This window comes from Halichoerus grypus, chromosome 1 (assembly GCF_964656455.1).
Source record: "Halichoerus grypus chromosome 1, mHalGry1.hap1.1, whole genome shotgun sequence".
Lineage (NCBI taxonomy): Eukaryota > Metazoa > Chordata > Mammalia > Carnivora > Phocidae > Halichoerus > Halichoerus grypus.
The window spans coordinates 2,834,793-2,859,561 of record NC_135712.1 but is presented as its reverse complement, the minus strand read 5'-3'; the positions used below and the strand labels follow the sequence as shown (position 1 = coordinate 2,859,561).

Genomic DNA, 24,769 nt, shown 5'->3' with positions numbered 1-24,769 from the left:
CCGGGGAGCCTTCCCACACCACTGTGATCACAGTGTGCGCTCCCAGCTCTGCTGGGAGACCCTGGCTGCCATGTCCCTGGACTGAAGGCGAAGGTCCCACCAGGCAGCCTCCACAAGGCACCTCTGCCAGGCACATGGCCTTGGAAGGGCTTGGTACAGGGAGCCCGCACCCAAGCATTACCCAAGGCCAACGCGTGCTGCCAGCCCGGTGGTCAGTCTGGTAAGTAGCCCGTCTGGAGCAGAGCTCTCAGCCGCAGCGAGCCCCTGCTGTGGACCTCGTTGGTGGCCGTGAAGACCTGCAGATCGAAGGGAGACCCCACGTGCCAGAGGAGTCAGTGAATGCTGGTCACGGCCGCACAGCAGGCTTTCCTCGCCGGAGCCGCGGGCTGCAGCGGCGGCCGGTGCTAAGGGCGGTGTGTGAATGGTGGCGGTGAGGCTGGGGAGATGTTGCTGGGGGTGCTGAGGATGTAGATGCATCGGGGTTGGTGTAGATGTTGTTGGCTGTGGTGGCAGCGGCATTGGTAGGATGTTTGGGGGAGCCCACAGACCCCAGTTGAGGGGAAGAGTACACAGGGTGTGGACTCAGCTGGACCAACAAGACCAAACCATCTGGGGCCACCCAGGTAGGCTACTGGGCATCTGTTTGCTTGAGAAGCCGGTGGGGGGGGCGGTGGCTAGAGATGCTGGGTGGCCAGCTTGTGCCCAGGGTGGAGACTTCCCAGTAGGTGAGCTTTGTGGTCTGCCTCCCTTCTGGGCAAGGGCAGGAGGTCACTGGGAGGAGGGATTCTGCATTGCTGGTCAAGTCCATGCCTGCTGGCCACTAGAGAAGCTGCTGGCCCTGGAGAAGTTGCTGGCCCTGGAGAAGCTACAGACCCTGGAGAAGCTGCAGACCCTGGAGAAGCTGTAGACCCCGGAGAAGCTGCTGGCCCTGGAGAAGCTGCAGACCCTGGAGAAGCTGCTGGCCCTAGAGAAGCTGCAGACCCTGGAGAAGCTGCTGGCCCTGGAGAAGCTACAGACCCTGGAGAAGCTGTAGACCCTGGAGAAGCTGCTGGCCCTGGAGAAGCTGTAGTCCCTGGAGAAGCTGCTGGCCCTGGAGAAGCTGCAGACCCTGGAGAAGCTGTAGGCCCTGGAGAAGCTGCTGGCCCTGGAGAAGCTGCTGGCCCTAGAGAAGCTGCAGACCCTGGAGAAGCTGCTGGCCCTGGAGAAGCTATAGACCCTGGAGAAGCTGCTGGCCCTGGAGAAGCTGCTGGCCCTGGAGAAGCTGTTGGCCCTGGAGAAGCTATAGACCCTGGAGAAGCTGTAGACCCTGGAGAAGTTGCTGGCCCTGGAGAAGCTATAGACCCTGGAGAAGCTGTAGACCCTGGAGAAGCTGCTGGCCCTGGAGAAGCTATTGGCCCTAGAGAAGCTGCTGGCCCTAGAGAAGCTGTAGACCCTGGAGAAGCTGTAGACCCTGGAGAAGCTGCTGGCCCCAGAGAAGCTGCTGGCCCCAGAGAAGCTGCAGACCCTGGAGAAGCTGTAGACCCTGGAGAAGCTGCTGGCCCTGGAGAAGCTGCTGGCCCTAGAGAAGCTGCAGACCCTGGAGAAGCTGTAGACCCTGGAGAAGCTGCTGGCCCCAGAGAAGCTGCTGGCCCTAGAGAAGCTGCAGACCCTGGAGAAGCTGCAGGCCCTGAAGAAGCTGCTGGCCCTGGAGAAGCTATAGACCCTGGAGAAGCTGCTGGCCCTAGAGAAGCTGCTGGCCCTGGAGAAGCTATAGGCCCTGGAGAAGCTGCTGGCCCTGGAGAAGCTATAGGCCCTGGAGAAGCTGTAGACCCTAGAGAAGCTGCAGACCCTGGAGAAGCTGCTGGCCCTGGAGAAGCTGTAGACCCCGGAGAATCTGCAGACCCTGGAGAAGCTGTAAACCCTGGAGAAGCTGCAGACCCTGGCGAAGCTGCAGACCCTGGAGAAGCTGCTGGCCCTGGAGAAGCTGCTGGCCCTGGAGAAGCTGCAGACCCTAGAGAAGCTGCTGGCCCTGGAGAAACTGAAGGCACTGGAGAAGCTGACACCTCTCACCCTTTCCCTGTCTATCCTAGGAGACCAAGGCCTCTCTAGCTGTGACTCTCCTTGAATCGTAAGAAGAAAATCATCCCATGCACTAACCGTCTGAGGAAAATCAGGACCGGTTTGTACAGAGTCAAGTGCAAGAGGAGAAACCCAACAAAGAAGCCCAGCTTCCCACACCCTTGCTGGCTCTAGATCTCATGCGCCACATCCTTTGAAAAAAATCCGATGAGCTGCGTGGGTGTGATCCCAGCTGTATGACATTCTGGAAAAGGCAAAGCGATAGAGACAGCAAACAGCTCAGGAGCTGCGGGGTGGGGGAGGGGGGTGAATAAGGAGCACAGGGGATTTTGGGGGTGGGGGCTCCTCTCTATGATTATGGAATGGGGCACACATGTCATCTACATTTGTCAATACACCCCGAAGAATGAACCGTGCGTGAGCCATGGGCTGCAGTTAGTAAGAGTGCTTTGATATTGGCTCATGGATTGTGAGGAGCGTAGCTTACTGATGCAAGATGTGAGCCACGGGGGAGAGCGGGCTGGGAATCTGTGCTTTCCCCTCAGATTCTCAGCAAAGGGAAAATTACTGTAAAAGGAATTAAGAGTCTATTAATTTGAAAGGAGGAGGAAGCGAATCAGGCTGAGGCCTGGCCACTCTGAACCCGTCCATCTAGGCTACCCACTGCGCCCCACCGCCGAGAACCTCCTGCACCCCCACAGACACGGCCCACCCTGGGAGCCTGGGCTCCGCACAGTTAGTCCGTTCGGTCTAACGAGCCGCCCGGCCACAGTCCTGGCAGGCGGGCAGGTGTCCCGGGGACCTTTGCTTTGACAAATCACCGTGTGGCCTCGTGGTGCCAGGACCTTGATGTATGGGGCACAGAAGATTGAGGCTCCTACAGCTGGGCCCTTCGGGGACGCGGTGTCTGCAGCCTCCTGGGCGAGGCTCGCTCCGGGCCGTTGGCAGCCAACCAGGGCCGCGAGTTCTAAGTGGAGGCACCGTGTGCCCGGCCTGCCTGCGGGAGCCCCTCGCCTGCCGCGAGCCTGGGGCCAGGGCCCTGTCCTGCTGACTGAGCCGAGCCCGGGCCCAGCGCCGCCCCACCCACGGCCGCCCTCGGGGCCGGCTCTTGATAGTGGGGCCTGGGTCAGAAAACCTCCCTGTTTGCCTAAGGCCCATCGTTCTGAGTAAATTCATTTTTCTAAGCAAACAATCCACATTCCCGAATCTCTCCTCCCCAGACCATGCCTTCAGCCAGCTTTTTCTCAACCAGGATGCCAGACAGAAGGTGGCCCCTACAAAGAAATAACCCGAGTGGCTGGGTTCTGGGCTCACCCAGGGTGCTGGGGGGCCGGGATCTTCCCCAGCGGGGGAGAGAAGGTGATGCGTGGGGGTCCCAGGGCATGGCTTTGCTCCCTCCTGGATCCCAGGGCGCGGACCTCCCACCCACCCTCCACCGCAAGAACTGCCTGTTTCTTGTGGTTACGGAGGCAGGCCAGCTGCCCCTCACCCACGGCCTGAGGCCCAAGAAACTGAAGGACTTCCCGTGGCCCCGTTGGTGGCGGCAGGGCAGGCCGAGAGGAGGCTGTGTGTCCACCTGCGGTCCCTGAGGGGCCAGCCTCCTCCTGCCCCAGCTCCTGCCGCATCCTGGTAGCAGGTGGAGCTGATCACTTACCCATTCAAATGCTGCTGAACTCTGCCAAGGGCGGCAGCTAGACTTACTGTGGAGATTTCCCACAATGTGTGCAAATATCACGTCCTTATGTCGTACACCTGAAACTAATGTGAAACCTCGATAAAGAAAAGCCCAGAGCGCCTGGGTGGCTCAGTCGGTTAAGTGTCAGACTCTTGATTTTAGCTCAGGTCATGATTGGGATCGTGAGATCGAGCCCCCTCTCCCCGTCCAGCTCCGCACTGGGCATGGAGCCTGCTTGGTATTCTCTCTCTCCCTCTCTCTCTGCCCTTCCCCCCTTTCTCTCGCTCTAGAAAAAAGCTCAATAAAATAATGGAGCGAGGCAGTGATCCCCAAAGGCATCTCAGGTGATCAGGAGGAAGATGATGGGAACTTTTGTGGTCATGGACCTGAGTCCACTGCTCATGCTCAACCTCTCCAGAGCCGGGGGCACAGGTCTCCGGCTGGGGGAGCACCCCACCTGCGTGGATGCTGTCCTCACCACACGGGAGTGTGTCCAAGCAACTGCTTTACAGGAAACTGGTCCAGGGACAGAGGGACATGTTCAGTGCTACTCCAGGCCTGCAATCACCAAACCCAGAACATAGGACATTCCACTGGAGAAATGGCCAGGAATCGTCAACCAGGGAGGGCAATGGAGGGGAGGGGAAGGGGCAGAGGGGGGAGGGGAAACCAAGCGTTCAAGGAGCCTTCAGAGTCCCCTCAAGCCATGGACTTTGTATTCAGAGAAACTGACTCTAAATAGTAGGTATTCTGCAGTGCTACCTACTGAAGTATTTTTCTGATGAAATGAGGTCCAGGGGTGGCTCTAAAAGAACCCGGGGAGGGGGAGGGAGGTATTACAAACAAGATTGGCTGGGATACTCTTTCCTCTACTGTTGATGTTTGAAAAGGACCATAATAAATAGTTTCAAACCTAGGACAAAAAATTAACAGCTGCCAAAGCAAGCCTGTCCTTACGGTGAGGCTCACGTCTCCACCCCGCTGACTCTAGACCGGGGCCAACAGCAAAGTGAGGCAGGTGCACCCGGGGACACATGAGGAGAAAGCACCAGCACCTGCTCTGTGCTTGTTTTGTACCTCAGCTTTTTAAAGCATTTAAGATGCCTGTAGTTTATAACATGTAGATACAATATTTTAGTAAGCTAGTCCACGTGACATGCAAAAATGATGCATATTCATATATTGGAGTATAAGATCAAATTCTTATCCCTGTTTTTTTTTTTTTTAAGATTTATTTATTTAGGGGCGCCTGGGTGGCTCAGTTGTTAAGCGTCTGCCTTCGGCTCAGGTCATGATCCCAGGGTCCTGGGATCGAGCCCCGCATCAGGCTCCCTGCTCTGCGGGAAGCCTGCTTCTCCCTCTGCCGCTCCCCCTGCTTGTGTTCCCTGTCTAGTTGTGTCTCTCTCTGACAAATAAATAAATAAATAATCTTTTTTAAAAAAGAGTGATTTATTTATTTGAGAGAAAGAGAAAGAGAGAGAGCGAGCACTCACTCGCTCAGGGAGGAGGGGTCGAGGGAGAGAGAGAATCCCAAGCAGACTTCATGCTGGGTGCAAGCCTGATGTGGCGCTTGATCTCACGACCCTGAGTTCATGACCTGAGCCAAAACCAAGAATCAGCTGCCTAACCGATGGAGCCGCCCCGGCACCCCCAAATCCTTCTTATTGTTAAAGAGTGGGATATCGCTGTCTTAGCTCAGGATGCTATAACACCACAGCCTGGGGGCTCAGACAACAGACTTTCATCTCTCACCATCCTGGGCCCTAGAAGTCCAGGGTCAGGGGCTGGCAGATCCCATGTCTGCTGAGAGCCCACTTCCCAGCTTATAGTCGGCATCTTCGTGCCGTGTCCTCGAGTGGCAGAGAGAGAAGCAAGCTCTCTCTTGTGTCTCTTCTTATAGGGGTGCTAATCCATTCACAAGGACCCCACCCTCATGACCTAATCCCCTCCCAAAGGCCCCTCCTCAGATACTATCCCATTGGGATTGGGGTTTCCACGTAAGAATTAGGGGGACACAAACATTCAGAAGTAGCAATCATGAAAGCTTGGTGACCCTTCTGGAGAGTTCACATGGCAGAGTGGCCCCAAAGGTTCTGCCCTCTTTGGCCCACGGCCGTCCTGCCCCTAGAGTAAGTTCCATGCCCACTGGCAGCCCCGGCCACAGAGGGCAGGTGGTGGGAGCACCCATGATGTGTGCTTGGTCTCCAACCTGCTCTGATCCGCTGCCTGCCGCCATCACTGGGAATGTTCTTCCACAGGTCCCAGTCTTCCCAGGAGCTGCTGGGGGCCTTTGGGGGCTGGGTGCCAGGTCCCCAACAGGACAGAAATGCCAGGCTTGTATTTCCAGTTGTATCTTTCAGACATGACCCACCAACAGACGGCTGGGGACTGAAGCCCTCTGACACCCAGTCTAAAAGACCCCCAGGGGAAACCACAGGGTGACAGAGCGACCCCAGTGAGGCGTCCCCAACACACCTTCTTAACTCCACGCACAGAGAGAGTCCTGGGTTCTCTGATTTTCCACTCCGCATTCCGTCTGCAGCAGAGCCACGGGGGAGGGGCCTGCTGCTCACTTTTCCGGGACTGAACATTTCAAAGTTTTTAGAAATGGCAGGAATCACAGATTTCACCCAAAGGACAAACTTTCTTTGATGTCCTGTCAGATCACAAATCACAAAGTGCACACGTGATCGATCTTTGGAAATATCCAAACACAAGAAGAATGCTGGTGGGTTTGTTTAACCCCAGTGTGGCCTGGTCTTCCAGGAATCACTTGGTTCTGTGGGGCCTTGGGCGCCCAGCTCCGGAAGCGGACAGGCTGGCGGGGAAGGACGGAGCCACGGTCCCCACCCCCCTGTGGCGGACGGCTGCGGGCGCCCCCCCTGCAGCGTGGCAACCGGTTGCAGGGCTGGGGTTCTGTTTAACTCATCAGCCCAGGCAAGAGCATGGGGAGCAAGTTAGGGAACCCCAGGCAGACAGCTCTGGCCCCCTGTGCAGATGCGGGGACAGAGGCCAGCACCCCGGGAGCTCTGTCCTCCCCTTTCCAGGGACACTGCTGCACTCGTGGAGCCCGGCAGGGAGCAGCGGGCTCACCCGGACTCAGGAACACACCCCTTGCATTTCAGTCCCTGATGAAAACTTCCTTAAATCTGCTCCCTGGCTCGGGAAGAAAAAGCCGGGTTGACGTTTCAGGTGTCCGGAACATTCCAGAGCTCTGGTCCGATGGATCAGGGCCAGAAACACATGCTGACCACATCCTGACCTCAGGACGGCTCCTCGAAGTTAATACTGTTTTTTTCGTAGCTAAATCCTTTGCATTAAAATTTTTTTGAGAGTTCCAATGTTTTCCCTCTTACTTCTCAAAGCATTTATTTCTCCAAGCTTCCAGCCCCTGGGAAACCCCCTTTGCCTGAACTTGGACCTGGGGATTGGGAGAGCAGGGAGGCTCATCTCCATGCCTCCATCCCCAGGAGCTGCAAACACACACACACACACACGCATGCACACACATGCACACACTACACGTGCTGCACACACACACGCGAACCACACACACACACATACATCACATGCACACTCACTCACACCTGCATCTCCCTCAGTCTGCCCTGAGACCTGGAGACCCATCTCCATATGCCCACACCCCCGTTCCCACCTTCAGTTCCCACAAGAAGCCTCCGGTCCCAGGGCATCCACGTCTCTCCCCGCATGGCTCTGTGCCCCCAATCCACCCCCCACCCCTCCCACCCCGTAAACTCCCCTGCACCCTCTGAGCAAATGGGTATCAGCAGAGGCCCACAGAGCCTCCTCCTGTCCCCGCCTCCCGCTGTAAGAGCACCACGGAGAGGGGGTGTCCTCTCCTCACTCCCTCTACAGGGCCTGGGGGAGGAGCTTTCCTCCTGGCTCCTCCTTGCCACACCAAGCCACGGTGCCCGCAGCCCCCCTAAAACCTTCCTCCTGAAACACATCCTTGTGCTGTGACATCCCCCAGGATCCCCGGGACCCATCCCACCCCAAGTCCCCGACACCTGCTTCTGGCACTCTTGCCAACTCCATGCTGGTTCCTAGAGAAGCCAGCGTCCACCTGGACAAGCCTCCCCACCCCACCTGCTCAGCCTGCTGACCTCGCCCTGCCCCCCTCCCTGCCTGTGGGGCCCTAGACAGAGTCATCCCCAGGTGCCACCCCTCCTTCCAGCCCCATCTCTCAGGCTCACTCCCTCTGGAGCCCAGGACCACGTTCCAGTGATCCCTCCCCTCCTGAGTGTCCTCACCTCCCTCCTGTCCCAACGGGGACACATTGTAGGGAGACCTTGGAGGTGGAGAGACGAGAAAGGCACAGAGGAGGGGGCATGAGAAAGGGCTGGAGTGTGTGTGCACGTGTATGTGTGGTGTGTACATGAGGTGTGCATGTGTATGTGTGTGTTGTGTGTGCACGTGTACATGTGGTGTGTGCATGAGCATGCACACGTGTATGTGTGGTGTGTGCATGTGTATGCATGTGCTGTGCGTGCACGTGTACATGTGGTGTGTGCATGAGCATGCACACGTGTATGTGTGGTGTGTGCATGTGTATGCATGTGCTGTGCGTGCACGTGTACATGTGGTGTGTGCATGAGCATGCACACGTGTATGTGTGGTGTGTGCATGTGTATGCATGTGCTGTGCGTGCACGTGTACATGTGGTGTGTGCATGAGCATGCACACGTGTATGTGTGGTGTGTGCATGAGTGTGTGCACTGTGCGTGCACATGTACGTGTGGTGTGTGCATGAGCATGCACATGTGTACGTGTGGTGTGCGCATGAGTGTGTGTGCTGTGTGTGCACATGTACGTGTGGTGTGTGCATGAGCATGCACATGTGTACGTGTGGTGTGCGCATGAGTGTGTGTGTTGTGTGTGCACATGTACGTGTGGTGTGCATGTGCACACGTGCTCTGTGGGACCCGGCCCATGGGGGACTCGAGAGAGGACTGAGCGCTCCTGGGTGCTGGCTACCAGTCTCTCCTCTAACCGACGCAGGCTGGCCGACGGGCCCTGCTGGACAAGAGCCACTGCAGAGAGCAGGCTCCGGGACACTGAGCCCCTGGGGTCTGCTTGGTTAAGCAATCGGAAATGGCAGGAGCACCAGCGATGTGGGCAGGGGAGGACTTGTTCCAAAATGAGATCGCTGCCCCCCCAGCAGGGCATGGAGCCTGTGAGTCCCCCACACAGGTGGCCTGGCTCAGCAGCCCGGGGGGCGCATGCGCCCGCTCCGGGTCCAGGCCTGCAGAGAGATGGAAAGTGGAGAAGGGCCCGGGCTGGGACAGTGGTGGGGTCCTGTGGTCAACGACAGACAAGCCCGGACAGACTTCTGTCAGACAGACTTCTCTTCTGTCTGTGGTGCCTGCCTCCGTCCCAGCCGTCCCCACCTGCTCGGGCGCCCTGGGGCCTCCTGCCAACCTCGAAGCCGGGACACGGGAGCCCTCGCCTGAACTCCACCTCCCCCCGAGTTGCGCGGCGGCGGGCGGCCCGTGCTCCCGGGGCTGGGGAGACGCTCCCGCGGCGGGCTCTCCTGACACTGCACCCAAACCCCGACCAGGCCCGGCGCCGTTGCCCAGGGGTCTGCATCACGGGAGTTCCCGTTCCGAGCAGCGACCACGTGGACTGCACGTCCTCTGAGACACCAGACTCGCATCCACACGTCTCCAAGTCCTCTCGCTCCCGAGTGATGACTGGTGTTAGTCTTCACAGAAACGCCCTCCTGAGGACCTCATCCCAGCAAACCTCACTTTACGGACGCAGACTTATTTATGATCTTTGCTTGTTCCCGACATAGTGAGGCCGCTGTGTCTGCCGCTGAGACCCTCAGAAGCAGCTTCTACCTGCACTTGAACGCTAGCTGGGATGCGATCTGCCTTGTTCACTGCTCTCCGTGCAGAGTGGAGGGGGTGTGTGTGTGAGAACTGACGTGCATACCCGTGTGTGGTGTGTTATTCATGTAGGAGTATGTGCATACGTGTGACCATGTGTGAGTTCATGCATGAGTGTGTGTTACACATGCTACCATGCGTGTGAGTTTGTGTGTGACGATGGGTACATGTGTGAGCATGTGTGTGTGCACACTGTGGTGTGTGTGTTCATGCACGAGCATGTGTGTAGGTGTGACGGTGTGTGAGTTCACGTGTGCATGTGTGACATGTGCTCATGTATGCAAAATGCACAACTATGCGTGTGAGTTCACGCCTGTGTGACTTTGTGGATTCTGTGTGAGCACACGTGTATGTACACTGTGGTATGTGTGTGCTCGTGTGTGAGCATGTGTGCACATGTGACGGTGTATGTGTGTGTGTGAGTGTGTAAACCACACCCAGGCTCGCTCACAGGCTACTGCGTGTGTCTGGAGCATTTCCACTCAACAGCATGTGAGCCGTCACATGCTCAGCCTTCTCGGGGCCCCGGGCAAAGCAAACTTCGGTGGGTGTGACCCATGCAAACAGGGCACAAGAGCACAGAGGCCCCGCCCCTCCAGGGGCTCCCGTGGGCACAAACCCGCCCGAGCCAGGGTGCACAGGTAACTTCTCAGCTCTCCGTGACGGGCAGCCCACCGGCTGTCCGGGCCAGGCAGGCCTGGGGCCCAGGCAGGCCATGGAGTCAGAAGCACCAGGCCCCCTGCTGCCCTGGACGTGGGAGGCCAGGACCCCCAAGCCCCAAGCAAAGAGGGGTCCCAGAGTGCTCTGTGGTTCCCCGGCTCAGGCAGTGCCCTCCGGGAGGCACGGTGCTTCCTGGCACAGCAGGGCCAGCTCTGTGTCCTCCCAAGGACGCCAGGCCCCCATGGGCTCCAGGTTCAAAGTGGAGAGGTCTCTTCCATGCATTTGTTCGCAACTGTACGTTTTCCCCCTAAGAAAGTAAAAGGAAACAGGTTTCTTCCCATTGTGCTCACACCTGGTGCTCCTCCGAGTTTTGCTCTGCCGAGAGGAAAGCTTGAGGCTTCAGCCCTGGATCAAGGCCCCGTGGCCTCGGAGGTCTCCCACAGATGCCACTTCCCCATCACCCTGCTCAAGAACGTGCCTGCAGGCCAGGGAAGGATCCGGATGGTGCAGCTGGACCTGCACCCCCCTTCTCGAGCGGCAGCACCGTCCTCGGGTGACATCCCGGGCCGCATCACACCTTGACCTCCCTCTGCTGCAGCCGCCGAGCTGCCCTCCCCTGACCCAGCTCGAAGACACTCTTCCACAGGCACCGGCCACACCTGCCCTTGCCCACCCTCCCGCGTGGGCAGATCAGCCAGCTTCGGTCTGCAGCTCCTTCAGCACGGCACCGCCCATATCCCCTCCCACGGAGGCAGGAGATGGACGCAGCTCTGCGGGTTGACGTGTTTCCACGGTCAAACGCAGGGTCCGCTTCCTACCGCCGTCTGGAGCTCAGCTTCTGAATCCCCATCACCACCCCAACATGTGTTTAATGTCCAAAATGACAAGGACATCCTTGACGCTCCCAAGAGACCAGCTGGCGGGAGCCCGCCCCATGTGAACCCCAACATGCCCGGTAGGACATGAAGCCATGCAGACATGATCCATCTGTCGGGAGCTCCCATTGTGTGGGAGGACTTGGGCAGGGATGGAGGGTGGTTATGTAATGATTTAACCACTACTGATAGGATTTATATGAAAACATACACAAATCTTGGGCCACAGGACAGGCAGAGCACCTGTCCCTGTCATGGCACTAACCCCCCAGATTCAGGGCAAATGATGGGCTGGGCCAAACCCCACAATTGTCCCAGAGTGTGGGACGGAACCCACGGGGAGAGGAGGGCAGCGGGATGTCTGCAGGTCCCGCGCACCCAGCCAGACAGGTGAGCGGGGCCGAAGCTCAGCCGAACACAGGAGCTTGTCTCCTGGCCACCCGCTGCTCTCTGGACTCTGCGGGACTTTGGGAGGGGCAGAGAGCCACGGAGAGTGTGACGAGGGCGTTTGTGGTCTGGGGGCAGCTCTGTGACTGGACTCAAACGCCTCCCAGCTGCAGCCCTGCCCAAGGAGTTGCCTCTAGAGCTGGTGTTTGGGAGGCTGAACCTTGGCAGCCCCTCACCCACAGCTATGTCCGGGAAGCCCAGAAACCCACCAGAGTCGCCCACTGACCATCCTATCCCTCTTCACCAGCGAGTCAGGGGAGAAGATAATCCCAAATGTAATGCTTTAAGATATGAATGATATAGTTTTCCCAGGTTTGATTAAGATTACATTTCTTGCTATCAGTAGGAATGGAGGAATAACAGCCTGAAAATCTCGTACCAGCCACACCAGTGACCATGACATTCAGGTGTGGACTTCTGGTCTTGGTGAAGGAGTGGGGAGCCCACTGCATTTCCAGGCATCACGGCAGTGGGGGTACAAGCAGCTACGACTCTGAGGGGGACTCCGCCCTTCTGAACAGAAGAAGCAGGAAAGGGGTCCTGTTGGGAGAAATCCAGGACAGAGAAGAGCTGGAGAAGACAACCCAGCACAGCCCAGCAAAGGCCCCGAGAGCTGAACTGAGGCGGAAAACGCGGCCCACAGCGGGTGACACAGAACTGTGGTCTGGACCCAGCTGGACCCATTGCTTGCAGCTGTAAAATAAAAAAGAAAGTCAACATTTTCCAGGGGATTTTTAACAAGACCCAGAGCCTATACAACATAATATTGAAAATATTCAGGACAATCCAAGGAATCCAAAATTACTTGACGTACAAGGAGCCACAAAAATGCTCAAGAGAATGACAATCCACAGCCCCCCTGTCCCCCAACATGACCCCAATGCTGGAATCATCTGATAAAGATTCTGACACACCTGTTATAACTGTGCTCCACGTGGTAAAGGGAAATACACTTGAAGTGAATGGAAAGATAGAAATTCTCTGCAGAGAAATAGAAACTACAAAAAACAACTCAATAGAAACTGTAGAACTGAAAGATAAAATATCTGAAATTAAAAAAAGAAATCATTAGGTGGGCTTAGTAGCAGGACGGCCGTGGCAGGAAAGGGGACTGAACTTACAGAGAGATCCAGAGAAAATTTCCAACCTATGCAACAGAGGAAAACTCGGCCTGAAAAAGAAAATGAACAGAAGCTTAGGGACTCGTGGCACGGTAGCAAGAGGTCCACCGTTCATGCCACAGGAGTTGCGGGGTAAAGGAGGGAAAACAACAGTGCAGGAAAATAGTTGAAGTGATAATAGCAGAAAATGTCCCAAACTGGGGGAAAGACAAATGTACAGTTTTAACAAACTCAGCAAATCCCAAACAGGCTAAACTCAAAAAAAATGATGCCCAGCCACATTGCAAACAATCTGCCCAGCAAACCCCCCTCCATGATCTCATGAACCCGAGAGAAAAGGGATGCATTACCTATTGGGAAGACCAATTCAAATGACCATCGCTTTCTCCTCCAAACCACAGAGGCTACAGGAAGATACGGAACAACCTGAAAGGCACATCGCTAAGTAAAAGAAGTCAGTCCGTAAAGGCTGCATAGTGTGCTTCCAACACAGATATTCTGGAAAAGGCAGAACGACAGACAGAAAAAAGATGGCTGGGGGAGGGGGTGGGGGGTGGGCAGAGTTTCCGGCAGCGAAGCTACTCTGTGTCATTATACATGAGTCCAAACCACAGAACATACAACACCAAGAGTGAACCCTACTGTAAGCTGTGGTTTTCGTTAATAGTCATAATGTAGCAACTGTGACAAGTGTGCCTCTGAATGCAGGTGGGGGGTGCTCTGAGCAGGGGAGGGGGGAGCGGAGGCACCTCCCTGGACTTCCTGCTCAATTTCTCTGCAAACCTAAATCTACTCTCTAAAGAAGACTATTAATGAAAAAGAAATCAGGCACAAAATAAACAAGTGCAAACATCTTTTCAAACAACACAGAAGCAGAAGTCAGTGGGACAATGTCTCTAAAGAGGAAGGGGGAGGTGGCCGGGGGCTCCTATGTGTTATCAGATGTGGTAACACGGAGGCTGAGCAGAGCGTGGGAGGGGAGGGCAGAACTTCACAGGCTCGAAGCCACCACCACAAAGACACACGGAGGCAAAGCCAAAGAGCCAACAGCGAAGCTAAAATGGAATACGACAAAATGTTGAAGAAGCAGGAAAAGGGAACGGAGGGACGGAGCCAGAGGGGATGAACAAAATGAGCAAAACGTCAGACGAAGCCCAATTGCTCCCACGAGCACATCGGTGGCAATGGTTAAACACGTCAGAGTACAAAATGACAACCAGCCTGTGTTTTCGGAAAACCATTCCACAGCGAATCAGCGATCACATTATCCAGAGGAACACGATGTGGGGAACGAGGGGGTCAGCTCTACAGCACGTATGTTCTAGAAGAGGATCCAGAGCAGCAGGAGATGGACAGTGAGCCAGCTTTAATCCAGACTAGAATCACAGTGGGCTCTCAGGACCCTGGGAAACTGGCAGTGGTGCTGTTTAGGGGCCCATGGGTCTCTGGCCACTGCCCTGGGGGTGCCCTATCACCCCCAGGTGGGTGCCGTCTCATTCCCCCATTGGGGGAGCAGCATCCTGGGGCCCCGTGCCCCTCCACTGTGGTGGGGACAAGAGTGGGTTCCCACTGCAGAGCTGGAAAGCACAGGCGGCCCCTGTGAGCACCCCCACTTTCCATCCTGAGTCATTTTTGGCTGCGTGAGAACGTTCCCTGCCTGGCCATTTGCTGGGGGTGAAATGTCCAGACTCCCTTCCAGCTGGAGAAGAAAGTTGGGACCGGGAGGGGGGCTGGGGGGCTGGGAAGGGGTCCAGCACACCCGAGGCCAGGCCTGGGCTCTCCCACCCGCAGGCGGCTACCCCAGGGCCTCTTGGTAAGCAGGGCCTGGCTGACCCGTGGACACCACCCTGGGTAAAGATACTGCCCTAAGAAGGGACAGTGTGAGGCCGGAGGGGAGCATGAGCTCTGCACCCCACTGGGTCTCCAGAGGGGACAGGAGCTGTGAGGGCCACACAGCAGTGGGAAGCGGGGCACGGCCAGTGTGCACAAGCCGCAAACCTCCACCTGTCTGGGGGCTGGGTCCCAGGAAGCCGGAAGATGGGGTTCGGCTTCCCAAAAAAGAGGCCTGTGGCTTAGAAAGATGGAGCTATTTTTCTGCATCTGCCATCTGGGACAGCCCCAGAGTGGGGGCCCCGGGGGCTTCAGGGCACCCAGCTTGTCCCCAGGGAGCACAGCGCGGGTGAAGGCGGCCCCCTCAGCGGAACTCAGTGTAAAACAAACAGCACCCTCTTCGTTGGGTTCCCAGGGTCTGTGCTCCCCGGGGTCCCTGTAAGCCCCAGGGCATCAGATGGGCTGGAGGAACTGGAGGTGGGCTGCCTGCAGGAGGCCTGGGGGTGCTGGGGACCAGAGCTGGGGGCGGGGCAGCTACAGCCTGTGTTAAGCCCCTAGGGTTTGGGGGAGTCCAGCCCCTCCCACCTTTCTGTTCCCCCACCCCGCGCTGCCCCGTCCTCACTGCCTCTGAGACTCAGAAGAGGCCTGGATACCCCTGAGTTCCCACCCAGGCACCGGGGCCAGGGCCGGCGGGCTCAGCCCCCATCCAGAGAAGTTGGGGGGACAAGGAGAGCCTCGATGGAGGTGTTCTGGGGGGGGTTGGGAGATGCCCCAGCGAGGCAGGGGGTGGGACAGGGAAGGAGCTCAAGGCGGGGCGGTGGAGGTCTGTTTGGGATGGGGCTCCTAGGGCAGGAGCTCGGCTCAGAGAGGCTGTCCTGACCTCGGCTGGTTTCACCACATCTGGACGCCTCCAGGAGCCTCCCCAGCTCACAGTAGAGCCAGGAGATTCAACGGGCGCCTTCCCCTGCCAACTGGAGTGGGGTGAATGGTGGTCCCCCAAACTCTGCCCAGGTCCTGACCACTGGAACCTGTGAATGAGGCCTTATTTGGAAAAGGGGTCTTTGCAGATGTCACCAAGTCAAGGACCTCAGGATGGGATGTCCCAGGATCCCTGTGGGCCCCAACTCCAGGGGTGAAGAGAGGGGCCTGCGCTGACCTCCCCAACCCGGTTATGACAGCCAGTCCGCCACGTGCGTGCGCCAGGCCCACAGTAGGAGGCTGAGGCCGGCGGCTGGAGCAGGGCTGGGGCAGCCACCTGGAGGCTCATAGCGGAGGCCTCTGCGTCCGTCCCTCTGCCCAACCACTTTCTCCTCCAGGGCCACCCCACCCAGAGTCCCCTTCCTGCCAGCCGGGGCTTTCCGACCAGTTACTCACCACGTTCCCGGTGTTTGTCCATCTGGGATCCCTGCCCATTTAGGGTTGTTTTGACTTGCCCGGGGCTTTTCATGTATCTTCACGCCACTTACGTAAGGAGTGCTTTGTGCAACAAGCAGGCCCCATCGTCCCAGGGAAGCCGGCAAAGGGAAAGTCTGCACCAGCTCCCTGCAGCACTGGCCAAAGCACCCAGCCTGCCCCCACCTCCCGATGCACCCCCCTTTCCAGCTCCACCTTCCTTCCCTGCCCCCAGTCTCAGGATCAGAGAGCAAGCGGTGGCTTGGCCAAGAGGCAGGCCCACCCTCTGCCCTGGACCGTGATGCTTGAGGGGTCTAGTGAGGGACCCCTGAGAGGCCCAGCAGGGGATGGTGAGGCACGAGTGGGAGGCTGGCTGGGGTGGGTCCCCCAGAAGCAGATGCTGAGGCAGGATTCTAGGACAGTTTATGTGGGAGGTGAGTGGGGGAGGGCAGGAGGTGGGGTTCACCCGTGGGGGCCTTGGGGACACTACAGACACATTCAAGGACTGCCCTGCCTGAAGAGAGGGAAGCTGGCTAGCCTCGAGTTGTCTCCATCATCGTGAAGGGCTCCTGGGGCATTAACGAGAGGGGCTTCAGGCAGCCCTCAGTGAGCACAGGATGCCAAGTGCTCGGGGACCCACCATGCCCCAGGCTGGAGGGACAGGAGAAGGAGGGGGTGCTCCAGTGCCCAAGGCCCAGGGCCCTGCTGACAAAGCTCGGAGCGTAGAGATGCAGCTGGAGACGGAGGGAGGGAGAGCTACTTGGCTTCTCCCCGGTTCTGCCGCTCGGCGCCCACCAGAGGGTCAGATCCCCCAGGCCCGGGGGGGAGAACGCTGTAGAGCCTGGGACTGGAGCCCGTGAGCCGAGCTCAGCAAAGGGGTTCCAGGAGCTCACGGGCACAGCACCCCACGTGCCTCCCAGAGGCTGAGAAGCAAGGTGTCAGATGGGAGGCCGTGGCCTAGGCCCGCCACAGGGGAGCGTCCAGCAGACTTGCAGAGCCGAGAGCACCAGGACACGCCTGGGGTGGTCAGGGGAGCCTTAGCCGGGGCCAGGCCTCCCAACTAGTCCACCAGAAAAGCACCAGCCCAACACCCTCCCCCTCGTTTCCTACTGGCAGGGTCTGCGGGGCCAGGATGTCAACACTAGGGCTTGCCGGCCGCTTCCAGCCCAGGAAGGCCGCGCTCTGACGTGGGCCCTCGGCGGCGCTCAGGCGCCCTGTCCCTGTTTGTTCTCCTGCCTGCTGCTCGGGAAGCTGGGCTCTCCACTTCCTCGACGGGCCAGAGGCCCAGCTCTGTTCTATTCCCCAAATAGGAAGTCTTCTGCAAGCTTCTGGCCAGATCGGTGCGGAGCTGACTTCATTTCGGCCAAGATTAACGGGCAGGAAGTGTCATTACCTAAATGGGCCGATGGGCCGATAAGCCCAAGGAGAAAGCCCTCCACAGGCCTTGGCCCAGAGACCCGCGGGAAAGGGCCGTGGGCAGGGAGGATGGACCCCAGAGCTCAGGCCCTCCACTCCGCCCGGCCTCTGGGATTGCACCTCCCGCGTCCCCTGTGGGCCTCCGTGTTTGGCTCCTGAACACGCTGGCTGATCTACAAGGGCAGAGAAGTCCCTGAACCTCAGAACAAGGGCCCCTCCCTAAAATATTCACACTTAAAAACATTATGATTCAACCTCATACTCCCACGATGGGGAGATTGTTCTAAGAAGAAAAGGCATGAGGGCATATGCACAGTTGCGTCATCCTCACCCGTCCAAGCCTCCTCCGTGGGATCCCTCCCCCTGCCCGGGAATGTCAGACCCAGTAGCTGTCAGGAGCTGAGGCCCCGACGCAGCAACGGCCCCGCATGTCCACACCGGGCGCTGGGGGGTGGGCGACCAGGCCCCGCCCTCAGGGAGACCAGGCCGGCTGGTCCACCGGCTGCCTGACCTGATGATGCCCGTGGCCCCCGCCTCCCCGGTCCCGCTGCCTGACCCGATGATGCCTGTGGCCCCCGCCTCCCCGGTCCCGCTGCCTGACCTGGAGACACTGCGGGGTCCGGGGGCCGCAGCCTCGTCACCCCCTCCTCTCGGCATCGAGAGGCACCACTGGGCCTGCAGGCAGTGGTCCAAGTGCGGGAACCGGTCCTCTCCTCCAGCCAGCCCCCTCATTGCTGGAAGGGCTAATGGAGCGCACGCTCTCTGTGCCCCCCGGAAGCCTCTGGCCACAAGGTCAAGGCCCTGCCCGGCCTGCAGCTCTGGTTCCTCTCAGATCACCTGCTGGAGGCCCGGTTGTAGACTGTGCGGAGAACCTTCTGGAGTCTGTCTCGTTCCCGGCGGAGGATGCCGGGGCTGGGGGTGCCCCTCCCGAAGGGCAGGGATGGGAGTGTCAGCCCTAGACCAGAGGCGGCAGAGGCCACAGCGCATTACACGCGGGTGTGGGGAGCCCTGTGAGCACACACGGGAGCTCCGTGGAGGAGGCGCAGCTAGGAGGGGGGCCCGGAGGCAGAGGACGGGAGGACGCCCGGGCCACACGGAGGTCCGACAGGTGCCCCTGTGGCCTCCAGCGCCAGGCTGCGGGGTTCACACACACCCGACCATCACCGCCCACAGCAGCCCCGCGAGGAGGCCGTGAGGTGGGATTCTGGAGCAGCAGGTGCTTGCCCAGGACCAGGCCACAGAAGGGGCGAGAACAGGACACCTCGTTTGCCTGGAGGCTCCAGCGCCATCAGCCTCTGGCAGCCCCATGCCTGCAGTTTCCCCACGTCCCCGTGTCACCACGGCCTGCCCAGCACCACACACCTGGTCAGCGGGGGACGAGGCTGAACAGGAGCCTGCGTGACTCGGAAAATCGTGGGGGCCCAGGAGCAGGTAGGGGCTGAGCCAGGAAGGAAACGCAGGTCCCCGGCTCCCTGGAGGCAGAGGGAGGGTGGGGAGGGGCGTGCGGGTGTCGGGGTGCAGGCCTGGCAGGCGCTGACCCAGCTCTAGGGCTGTGGTCTGGGATGGAGAGTCCACAGGCGAGCTCATGACGGCGGGGCGGTGGGACAAGGTGGGAGGAGAGAGGGTTGGGGAGGTGACGGCGGCACCCTGGTGGGGGTCAGAGAGGCTCCTGGGCCAGGTCAGGGGCTGTAGGGTCCCACGGACAGGCAGGCGAGTGACCCCACGTGGGGAGGTAGCACACGCCTGCTGCCCAAGGCCACCATGGGATTGCTCACAGCTGGGAGTGTCCCCACATGCCAGACCGAGCCAACACTCGGTGTGTGCCTTCATGACAGGCTCTGTCGTCACCCCATTTCCCAAGTGAGGAAACCTGTTGGCCCAGGGGTTCCATGACCAGGGACTTTCCCTTCCATCAGAGGGACAAGCCCGTGGGGCCCCCAGTGACATAGTCACACACAGCTCCCCAGGCCAGAGCCCTGGCCAAGCCCCGGGACCGTCAGGGGTGGGGTGCCAGTCACTCTCAAACTCCACCGGGCCCCAAAGCTCCCTCCGAGCTCCGCCACCAGGTAGGGCAGGGCTGCTGGCTCCAGGCCCGGGTTGGCCGTGGGCCATCCACGTGAGGCCCAAGTCCCTGAGCGCAGGAAGGGGGGTCAGCTCCAGGCTCAGGCAGATCCTGGGCAGCCCAAGTGTGACAGTGCCGGGTCACCGGTGTGACCCCGTGAGTCACTGTCTCCAGAGCCAGGCCCGGATTATAGGAGGGTGACGCAGTTTCCAAGGAGAGAAGCCCCAGCCTCCGTGCGGAAATGCCCACACCCAGGGCACACTCCGTGCCCAATCTTCCCCGCAGACAAGCCCTGGCCTGCGTCCGGCCGCCCTGCATTCCCAGGGAGGGAGCGCCACCCTGCTCTCAGGTCTGGGCCGTGGCAGCACCCTGGACTCTGAGCCCCCACCCTGGGCGGCCGCCCCAGGTGCACCCCCATCCCCACGGCAGGGGCTCTAGGCCCGGGCGCTGGTCCCAGGTGCTGGGCTAGGGGAGCGTGGGGAGAAGAGCTTCCACATCTGGCAAAGGGGCTGGGAGCGGATTCCTCCCTCTGCTGGGCCTCCCGGGACCACCGTCCACAAGAGGACGCCCGAACCGAGCAGAAATGTCCCCCATTAACCTCAGACTGGACACAGATGGCACAGCCTTTGGCTGATTTGCCATGTGGGGTGAATCTTTATCGCGCAAGTGGTGGTGATGGAACCCACCCTGCAGACGATGGCGTGGCCCAGGGAGACAGCTCAAGCCAGGGGGGTGGATGGTGCGTGTCCCCCGGAGGACCACGAGGGGCTTGGGGTGGCGGTGGTGCTTGAATCTCGAATCCCAGGTGTGCAAGTGAGCATCTGGGTTTGTCAGCATGCTGGAGTCCAGGGGAGCAGCCCTGGTCGCTCGGGACTGTGAGGGGCCCCATGGGGCAGGGTCTGCCCACTCTGGGTCCCAGGTGCTTGACCCCAGTGGGCTACTGTGTCCACCCTCAATACTAGAGGTTAAGCTGCTCCTTCTTGAGCTTTTAAAGTCAAGAAAGGCCTCAAGGCAGTCTTTGCCTTGCAAGGGGTCCTGTCCTAGACCCTCTGCTGCCCATGGCCAACGAGTGTCCCCCACCTACCGCCAACCCTGCTGAGTCACCCTGCCCATGTGCGACTTCCCCCAGTGTCCACGAAGGTCAGAGGCTCAAGGTCATTCCTCACAGCAGAGCTTGACCGTGACTGTCAAAGCTTGGGGTCCACGTGAGTCCCCAGTCAAGGGCAGGAGGGGGCCTGAGACAGCGGGTCCCCAGGACCCTGGCTGGTGGGGGGCGGGCGGGGCACGGCTGCTCCCCGACACTGTCAACACCTTCGGATTGTTGCCTAGAAATTTTGTTCTACCTTTTCAACCAGCATAAGCCCTGTGTGTGGCTGTGATCAGTCCTGCCTTGTCCCACAGCCTTGCTCACTTTTCTCAGCCGGGTGGCATCTGATGCGTCCTGGCTGTCACCCTGCAAGCCCGGAAACGCCCCATCTCCCTCCCACTGAGGACCCACGTAGGATGACAGATGACTTCCTCCTGCCCCTGCACCTGCTGGGTGCACGGGGCAGCAGTGGGTGCTGGCCAGATCTTGGGTGGCGTCCGTGGTTTGGGCTTCTTCCTTGCTGTGCTCTTCCGTGGTCTCTGTTAGTCCTGGAGGGTGCTGACGTGCAGGTGCTGGGTGGTCTGTTGGCCTTCGGCTTTCCAGCTTCTGGCTCTAAGCTCCAGTGTGATCACCGGTCCTTTCTTGTCCCCACCGCTGATGCTGCTTTCCTGGTCCTGCCCAGCCATCCTCCCATACCCTGGCCCTCCCATACATGGAGACAGGAGGGGATTTAGATTCTGGGAGAAAAGTCCAGCTCAGAAGCACAACCCAGCCCTCCGAGTCCCATGTACCAGTGGGGAGTCAAAGCTTGGCCCCCTCAGCAGCCCCCGCCCCGAGAGGCAAACCTGGGAAGCAGCACGGCCACCTGATCCTCGGCCTCCACGTGGCTGGTTCCAGCTCCCCCGCCTCGCACCCATCCTCCGGGTGCCCAGATCCACCTCCCCCTCTCAGTGGGCACCCCACTCACCCAGTCGTATTCCAGGGTGCCCAATAGCCCCAGGACAGGGAATTCCTGGAGCTGGCTGACTGACCGGTCCGGGTCCCGTGAGCACCCTGGGCTGTCCTCACCCAGGCTGGCCCGGGCACCGGCAGCTCCCGCTACAGTCCCTCCCCGCCACCCCTTCCTGCTGGAGCCATGGCCGCAACGGGGGCAGCCAACGTCCACCAGGCGCACCCCAAGCCCCAGCACCCCAAGCCACCTTCTCTCTCTTCACTCCGCTCCTGCTTGTTCAGCCTGAAACCCCACCCGCACCTTGCAGAGTCGGCTCAAGCCAGGCTACGCACTTCCTAGAGCCCGAGAGAGCCTGAGGGAGTCCCACACCAGTCCACCCCGGAGACACAAGGGTGGGACAGGAGGTGGGCAGGACCCACAGTTCACCTGTCTTGCCAGCCTCCCTGGGCCGTGGCACCCGCGCCTGTCCCCACAGTCCTGCTGTGAGCGAAGTGAGCCCTCGGATGTGGATGAGCGGCACCCCGCCTGAGGCACAGTGGCGAGGCCCGCCCCCAGCAGGAACACAGGTGGGACCCACAGCAGGGGCGGGCACCTCTGAGAAGGGCCACCTGGCCTGCGCTGCGCTCTGTGACCCAGAGGCACCTGCTGGTCTGGGTCAAGGGAGGGTCTCAGACAACGTCTGCACTTCTCCGCCCTTCCACTGGGCAAGCTGGTCCTGTGCACCAGCCACCCCCCGTCCCATGGGTCCTTCCCCTGATTTGAGGACTCCCCCACCTGCGCTTCTGCCGGCCCTCACCTGTCCAGGAGGAAGCCGAGCAGATGGACCCCAAAAGTCAGCATCTCGAGGCCTCGCCATGTCCCCATCTTGGGGCCTTCCCTGTAGAGAGGCCGTGCCTTGTGCTCTGCACGGTGGCCACCCGGGTCTCTCACACCGGCCCAGAGCGTCACTACGCGCTCACACGCTCGGGTGCTCGCGTGCCCTGCAGGCCTCCGGCCCCCCTTCTTACTGTGGATACATTTCAAAGGCCATCGTTGTAGCCAGTGTTTGGGAGAGAAAACCCAAAACAGTCTACATGTCTGTCGGCAGGGGAGGCTGGTGAGTGAAGGGCAGCATCAGACAGGGAAGGTGTGCGCCGCCCAGCGGTGGGGACTGCCCGGGACAGCCCGGCGAGCGGGTGAGGAAGAGGCCTCCGTGTGCTGCCCCAACTACCGTCGGGGGCCCGGACCCCTGCAGGGTCAGTCCTGCGAGGTCGATCCTCGGAGCCCAGGTGCCCAGAGCGGGGAGCCCCTGCAGAGACCCTCCGTCTCGCCCTCCTGGGGTCCCCTCCAAGGAACCCGCCTGCGCCCAAGTCCCTGTCCCCAGCTCTGCCTTCAGGGGATCGCAAACGAGGATCTGTCTCTTTTACAGAAAACAGTGATGGAAATGCTCCGTGGATCACGCTTGTGGCTACGCGACTTGGTGAAGTTACCACAATTCACGCATGACGCCCTTAAAACAGGTGGATTTCATGGGAGATAAGTTCTCCCTCGACGAAGCTGTTTTTGAACAACAGGTCCACGATAGGCCAGAAATTCAAGCAGGGGGGCAGCCCGTGGGGGTGGCAGGGGGGCTGGCGGTCCTGGCCCAGCCCGCCTAGATGCGGTCACCCCTGCCACGGTCCCACAGACACAGAGCTCTCCTTTCTCAAGCTCGTTTCTGTAGCTCAAAGAAGAAAAACCTAAATAAACAACAAAAGTGGTCGGAGCAGCAGCGGCCCGTGGGCTTCCCAGCTGCAGTGGGGACATTCTGTCTGGGGCCCCCACGGATCTCTGTGCAGGGAGGTGGCCGGCCGACAGCGCCCGCCGCTGCCATCCTGCCCCGCGGGCTCCAGTCCCCCCTAGAGGGGCCATGACCCCAGGGGCACCTCTGTGCGGCTTCCCGCACCTCCCTGCCCACTCCCCGGGCTGGAGGAAGCACTCAGAAGAGGTTCACTGCCACCCCCTCCGGCCCATCCGCTGCTCCAGCCTGGCCTCTGCCAGCCCAGCACCCATCAGCACCCACCCCAGCGGCCCAGCACCCTGAACAAACGGGAAGATGAAGAGGGTGGCAACCAGTCCCAAAAGCGCGTGGAGAAATGTTAAGTAGGAATGTGAAACGGCATCCTTGTATTTTCTTAATGCCTTACTTCTCAAACTTAATATAAAAATAAAGGGAACTTCGAAATACTTTTCTTGGCCATTCAAGGTTTGGTGATAAGCGTTAAGTGGGTCCCCTTGCGCGGGTACGGGTGGAGCGAGAAGGAGCTGCCCAACATGTCAAGCTTCTTGCACAGCAGACAATACATACAAAACGTCATCACCAAGATTATGGCTTCCGTCGCATGAAAACAGGTTCGAAAACATCAGCATTGACTCTCATTTTGTATTGCTTTTTGTCCTTGTTTTTAAGCCTTCCTAGCCTATAGCTCTGCTTGTTTTAACGTTTTCCCAGAATTTAAGTGGTATTACATTGATCCTTCTGGGGACCCAACAGGACTCGGTGGCGTTCTTAACCAGCGGTGATGATGGGATGGACAATCCACCTGTTGATTGATTGACTGATGTTTGGCTTTTTATTAGGAAATCGTCAGACAGAGACTAACGTGGAGAGAAAAGCCTGTCATCTCCACAGGCCCTGTCAACAGCGACCAGTGACTGATGGCCAGGGGCTCCTGGCCACAGCCCACCCACAGCCCAGCTCGGGTTAGGCCCAAGGAAATCCCCCACGCCAGGCCAGCCCCCCCAGAGCGCTGCACAAGCATCTCAAAAGACAGCTCTTTCTTTACAAATAGTCACACCCAGAAGTGAAATGAGTAATTCCTTCATACTCTCAGAGTTCACAGTTCCCCTATGTCTCAGGAATGCTTTAGGAGAGCTTTTGTTTGTTGCTATGCAGGGCTTATTAAAATCGGGTTCACTCCAGGTCAGCAGGGGGTGGTTGGTCTGCTCCACGTGGATGTGGCCGAGGGGCCCTCGTGGAGGAGCCAGGACAATCCTCTGTCCTCTGAGCTTCTGGAAACCAGGGATTCCACCAGGAGGCTGCGTCTTATTCTGGTCAACCCCGGGGTGGGAGGGGGTCTGTGCCATCCCTCGGCGCACGGCGTCTGGCTGTCCCTGTCCTTGCGACTAGCCAGATGGGGATCTGGATGGGGTCTGGATGGGGTTGGCGTGCCCCGATCCATCATGAGGGCCCCCACAGCCCGGTCACCTCCTCACTCCGGGAGCCACTAGGACCATGCACCATATCCGTATTTCACTGGAAGTGGC

General features: G+C 59.3%; 2 long non-coding RNA genes across 2 annotated transcripts; one reads left to right on the top strand and one right to left on the bottom strand.

Moving 5' to 3' along the window:
* Positions 1 to 10,360: 10,360 nt before the first annotated feature.
* Positions 10,361 to 15,946, bottom strand: LOC144379608 (uncharacterized). The gene is made up of 3 exons (XR_013442906.1): positions 13,096 to 15,946; positions 12,004 to 12,795; positions 10,361 to 10,609 (listed from the first exon to the last, which is right to left on the bottom strand). It is a non-coding gene; the product is annotated as an uncharacterized LOC144379608 (long non-coding RNA).
* A 2,230-nt stretch (positions 15,947 to 18,176) lies between these two features.
* Positions 18,177 to 23,662, top strand: LOC144379607 (uncharacterized). Its single transcript, XR_013442901.1, has 3 exons — positions 18,177 to 18,814; positions 21,923 to 22,050; positions 22,893 to 23,662. It is a non-coding gene; the product is annotated as an uncharacterized LOC144379607 (long non-coding RNA).
* Positions 23,663 to 24,769: the final 1,107 nt, after the last annotated feature.